Source organism: Budorcas taxicolor, chromosome X (assembly GCF_023091745.1).
Source record: "Budorcas taxicolor isolate Tak-1 chromosome X, Takin1.1, whole genome shotgun sequence".
Classification (NCBI taxonomy): Eukaryota; Metazoa; Chordata; class Mammalia; order Artiodactyla; family Bovidae; genus Budorcas; species Budorcas taxicolor.
In genome coordinates this window covers 79210025-79215731 of record NC_068935.1, presented here as the reverse complement: position 1 = coordinate 79215731, position 5707 = coordinate 79210025, and positions in this window count along the sequence as shown.

Here is a 5707-nt window from a genome sequence, read left to right as displayed (position 1 = left end):
CGTTCCCTGGGTGTCGACTGTGTCAGGAACCTGGGCCCCTTACCGACTACTCCTCCCCACCCACACATTTCCTTCTGTCATAACTTCCGGTGGAAAGAACCTTTGAAACCAGGGCTTTACGGAGGGTGTGGTCAAACTACCACACAACTGCACTCATCTCACATGCTAGTAAAGTAATGCACAAAATTCTCCAAGCCAGGCTTCAGTAATACGTGAACCGTGAACTCCTTGATGTTCAAGCTGGTTTTAGAAAAGGCAGAGGAACCAGAGATCAAATTGCCAACATCCGCTGGATCATGGAAAAAGCAAGAGAGTTCCAGAAAAACATCTATTTCTGCTTTATTGACTATGCCAAAGCCTTTGACTGTGTGGATCACAATAAACTGTGGAAAATTCTGAGAGAGATGGGAATACCAGACCACCTGACCTGCCTCTTGAGAAATCTGTATGCAGGTCAGGAAGCAACAGTTAGAACTGGACATGGAACAACGGACTGGTTCCAGATAGGAAAAGGAGTACATCAAGGCTGTATATTGTCACCCTGCTTATTTAACTTCTATGCAGAGTACATCATGAGAACCGCTGGACTGGAAGAAACACAAGCTGGAATCAAGATTGCCGGGAGAAATATCAATAACCTCAGATATGCAAATGACACCACCCTTATGGCAGAAATTGAAGAGGAGCTAAAAAGCCTCTTGATGAAAGTGAAAGAGGAGAGCGAAAAAGTTGGCCTAAAGCTCAACATTCAGAAAATGAAGATTATGGCATCCAGTCCCATCACTTCATGGGAAATAGATGGGGAAACAGTGGAAACAGTGGCAGACTTTATTTTGGGGGGCTTTAGAATCACTGCAGATGGTGACTGCAGCCATGAAATTAAAAGACGCTTATTCCTTGGAAGAAAATCTATGACCAACCTAGACAGCATATTCAAAAGCAGAGACATTACTTTGCCAACAAAGGTCTGTCTAGTCAAGGCTATGGTTTTTCCAGTGGTCATGTATGGATGTGAGAGTTGGACTGTGAAGAAGGCTGAGCGCCGAAGAATTGATGCTTTTGAACTGTGGTGTTGGAGAAGACTCTTGAGAGTCCCTTGGACTGCAAGGAGATCCAACCAGTCCATACTGAAGGAGATCAGTCCTGGGTGTTCATTGGAAGGACTGATGCTAAAGCTGAAACTCCAATACTTTGGCCACCTCATGCGAAGAGTTGACTCATTGGAAAAGACTTTGATGCTGGGAGGGATTGGGGGCAGGAGGAGAAGGGGACGACCAAGGATGAGATGGCTGGATGGCATCATGGACTCGATGGACGTGAGTCTTAGTGAACTCTGGGAGATGGTGATGAACAGGGAGGCCTGGCGTGCTGCGATTCATGGGATCGCGAAGAGTCGGACATGACTGAGCAACTGAACTGAACTGAACTGTGGTGAATGTCTGCTATGACACAGGCTAAATCCTCCAGGAGATTAGGTGTTAATCTAATCTGTATGTATAACACCACCACTGTAATGTGGTGTAAGTAGAGACTAAAGCTGGGTATCCAATATTGTCACAGACTCAAGAATCCTCAGACTACCTAGATCATGGGAAGGATCTGTTCACTACCACCACCATTCCCAATCACCTTCTCATCTAAATTGTTTCATCCCATAGAGTGGAGGGTCCGAACCTCCATTCATTTGATGCTAAGCTTCTTCCTTGACTCAGTTACCCTGAAACTGCTATCAAAGCTCTACTGTCTTGGGCTGGACAGAAAATGCAGTCTTGGCTCCCATGAGCAGATCTATAGCTATCTTTCCTCTGACCTAATCCAAATCAGAATATCCATCCTTATAGTTGTTTCTAGAGCTGGGTCCCTGTGAAGACTGGCAAGGAGGTCTGACTTACAAGATTTCGGAAATGAAAGAACAACAATGCTACCTTCAAACTCCTCATCTTGCCCTGAATCTGCTTCTCTTCCTGTGTCTGTATCTCATTTAATGGTATCATCACCCTTTCAGTCATCCAAACTTGAAACCTCAAAGTCATTATCAGTTTCTCCATCTCCCTCATCCTGAGAATCCAATCAGCTCTCCTGTTGTGTGTCTCCTAGGTATGTCCTCCTTTCTGTGATTCCCTCTAGTCACCATTAGTACTAGAACCCATGAACTGGCCTCCCTTTCTGAAGGCCCCCTGCTCTCAAATCCATTCTTCATTCTGTTGCCAGATGTACCTTCCCCCAAACACAGATCTGACTGGAGACTCTATTTACATAAATTGATTATTTAGTAAACATTTATTGAGGCTTTCATATGTGCCAAGCACTGTGCTTATTTTCTAAACCATGTTAATTTTCTGTGGGTTAAAATTCCTCAGGGTTAGCTCAAATGTTACCTTCTCCAATATGTCTCCATCTCCCCAACCAGAATTAGTCTTCCCATTGATTCAACAGCATTTTGTTATTGTTACTTTTGTTATTTGCTAGTTTTATTATTTTCAATTTATTGTTGACTGACTGAGATCAAATCAGTCAATCCTAAAGGAAATCAGTCCTGAATATTCATTGGAAGGACTTAGGCTGAAGCTGAAACTCCAATACTTTGGCCACCTGATGGGAAGAAGTGACTCATTGGAAAAGCCTCCGATGCTGGAAAAGATTGAAGGCAGGAGAAGGGGATGACAGAGGATGAGATGGTTGGATGACATCACTGACTCGATGGACATGAGTTTGAGCAAGCTTTGGGAGTTGGTGATGGACAGGGAAGCCTGGCATGCTGCAGTCCATAAGGTTGCAAAGAGTTGGACACCACTGAGTGACTGAACTGAACTGATTTATTGTCATCTGTTACTTTTATTACAGCACTCTATCTTTTCTCTAAAAGGCAATATTATTATAGAAAGAATGTCAAGAGTCAAGAAAAGTACAATATCATTTATTTGTGAAATCTAAAAAAATACAATAGAAAATTCCCTGGCAGTCCACTGGTTAGGGCTCCGGACTTCTGCAGGGGGCACAGGTTTGATCCCTGGTCTGGTCGGGGAACTAAGATCCTGCAAGCTGCTTGGTACGGTCAAAAAAGAAAGAAAGCAAAAAATACAACCAACTAGTGAATTGTTGGTTCAATTTATTTATTTAAAAAACAAATTAAATTTATTTAAAAGAGAAGCAGATTCATAGATACAGAGAACAAACTAGGGGTTACCAGTTGGGAGAGGGAAAGAAGAAAGAAAGAAAAAAAGAAAGAAAGTGAAGTCACTCAGTTGTGTACTGACTCTTTGCAATCCCATGGACTGTAGCCCACCAGGTTCCTCTGTCCATGGGATTTTCCAGGCAAGAATACTGGAGTGGGTTGCCATTTCCTTCTCCAGGAGCTCTTCCCAACCCAGGGATTGAACCTGGGTCTCCCACATTGTAGGCAGGCACTTTACCACCTGAACCACCAGGGAAGTCCTGGGAGAGGGAAAGGGAAATATAGGGTAAGGGAGTAAGAGACACAAACTTATGTATAAAATGAGCTACAAGGATATATTATACAATATGGGGAATATAGCGAGTATTTTATAATAACTAAACTTTAAAATTGTCAATCACTATATTGTACAGCTGTAACTTATATAATATTGTACATCAAATGCAGGTCAACTTTATAAAGCAGGAAAAAAAGAAGAGCAATGAGATGATACACTACTTTAAAAAAGAGAGAAGAGAGAGTTGAGAAAAAAAATCCTAATCTCAAATGTTACTCAGTAGCCTAGTCTCAATTGTTACTCAGTAGCCTAGTCTCAATTGTTACTCAGTAGCCATATAACACAGGGCACCTGAACTTCCACTCTGAAAATCAGCTTCCTCAACCACAAAATGGATACAATAATATCCCTAACTCATTGGTTTTTGGGGGGGGGGCGTGAGGGGGGTTGGATTAGAGACAACGTCTGAAAAGCATCTGACACTTAGTAGGTGCCTCTCGATAGAGCAAGGATTCTTAACCTGAAGTTCATGGACCCTTAGAGGATATGTGAATAAACTTCAGGAGAGGGCCTAAGAATCTCCCTACAAAGTATCTAATCTGTATCAGTTCAGTTCCCTTCAGCTCAGAGTGGGGGCTCTTGGCGAACCCATGAACCGCAGCATGCCAGGCCTCACTGTCCATCACCAACTCCCGGAGTTTACCCAAACTCATGTCCATTGAGTCAGTGATGCCATCCAACCATCTCATCCTCTGTCATCCCCTTCTACTCTTACCCTCAACCCTTCCCAGCATCAGGGTCTTTTCAAATGAGTCAGTTCTTCCCATCAGGTGGCCAAAGTATTGGAGTTTCAGCTTCAACATCAGTCCTTCCGATGAACACCCAGGACTGATCTCCTTTAGGATGGACTGGTTGGATCTCCTTGCAGTCCAAGGGACTCTCAAGAGTCTTCTCCAACACCATAGTTCAAAAGCATCAGTTCTTCAGGGCTCAGCTTTCTTTATAGTCCAACTCTCACATCCATACATGACCACTGGAAAAACCATAGCCTTTACTAGACCCTTGTTGACAAAGTGATGTCTCTGTTTTTTAATATGCTGTCTAGGTTGGTCATAACTTTCCTTCCAAGGAGTAAGCGTCTCTTAATTTCATGGCTGCAATCACCATCTGCAGTGATTTTGGAGCCCCCAGAAATAGTCAGCCACTGCTTCCACTGTTTCTCCATCTATTTGCCATGAAGTGATGGGACCAGATGCCATGATCTTCGTTTTCTGAATGTTGAGCTTTAAGCCAACTTTTTCATTCTTCTCTTTCACTTTCATCAAGAAGCTCTTTAGTTCTTCACTTTCTGCCATAAGGGTGGTGTCGTCTGCATATCTGAAGTTACTGGTATTTCTCCCGGCAATCTTGACTCCAGCTTGTGCTTCTTCCAGCCCAGCGTTTCTCATGATGTACTCTGCATATAAGTTAAATAAGCAGGGTGACAATATACAGCCTTGACATACTCCTTTTCTTAGAAAGTATCTATTTTGTATATCTCTATGCACATTTTTTTCTGGGAAGAAGGGCCTTAGCTTTCATCAGCATATTAAAGGGATTGTGAAACACAAGCGGTTAAGAACCTCAGTGATGTACCATAAAGACCTTGAGGGATTAGAGCCGACCTTTCAGGATTTAATACGTGCTTTCTCATGCATATGTAGTTTCTAATCTTCGCAACAGTCCCTTAAAGGAGGTGTTAGTAGTATACCTATTTTTCAGATGCAAAAACGAAGAAGCGGTTGAAAAAGGCAAGAGTTCCTACAGACGATCTAGCCCTTATTCGAGGCCGAGAACTGAGAGAGGCTCAGAGAACCCAGTTCCAGTAGGAGCTCATCGCCTCGGCCGCCTCCCACTTCGCAGGTTCGTATCCCCAGCGCAGCACACGACTGGCGGTCGCTGCAGGAATCTTGACTGAGTGAAATCCACCTCCCGCGGCGGGCGCCGAAAAGCTCCGGGGGCGCGGAGCTCCGCCCCACGCCGGGCTGGGCCCGCCCCTGCTGCGGTCGGTATTGTCAGACGGTTCCCGGCGTCCCTCGGTTTCCCTCGGTAGTTTCCGGCAAAGATCGGGAGTTTCTAACGTGCCCCCTGTAGTCTCTCGGCTGCCGTCCTCGCCACCGCCGCCCCTCTTTTCGGCTCCCTCTCCCCTACCCCGCCCCCCCTCCCCCCCCCCCCCCGCGATCGGCCCGGCTGGCGCCTCTGTCGTTACGGGCTGA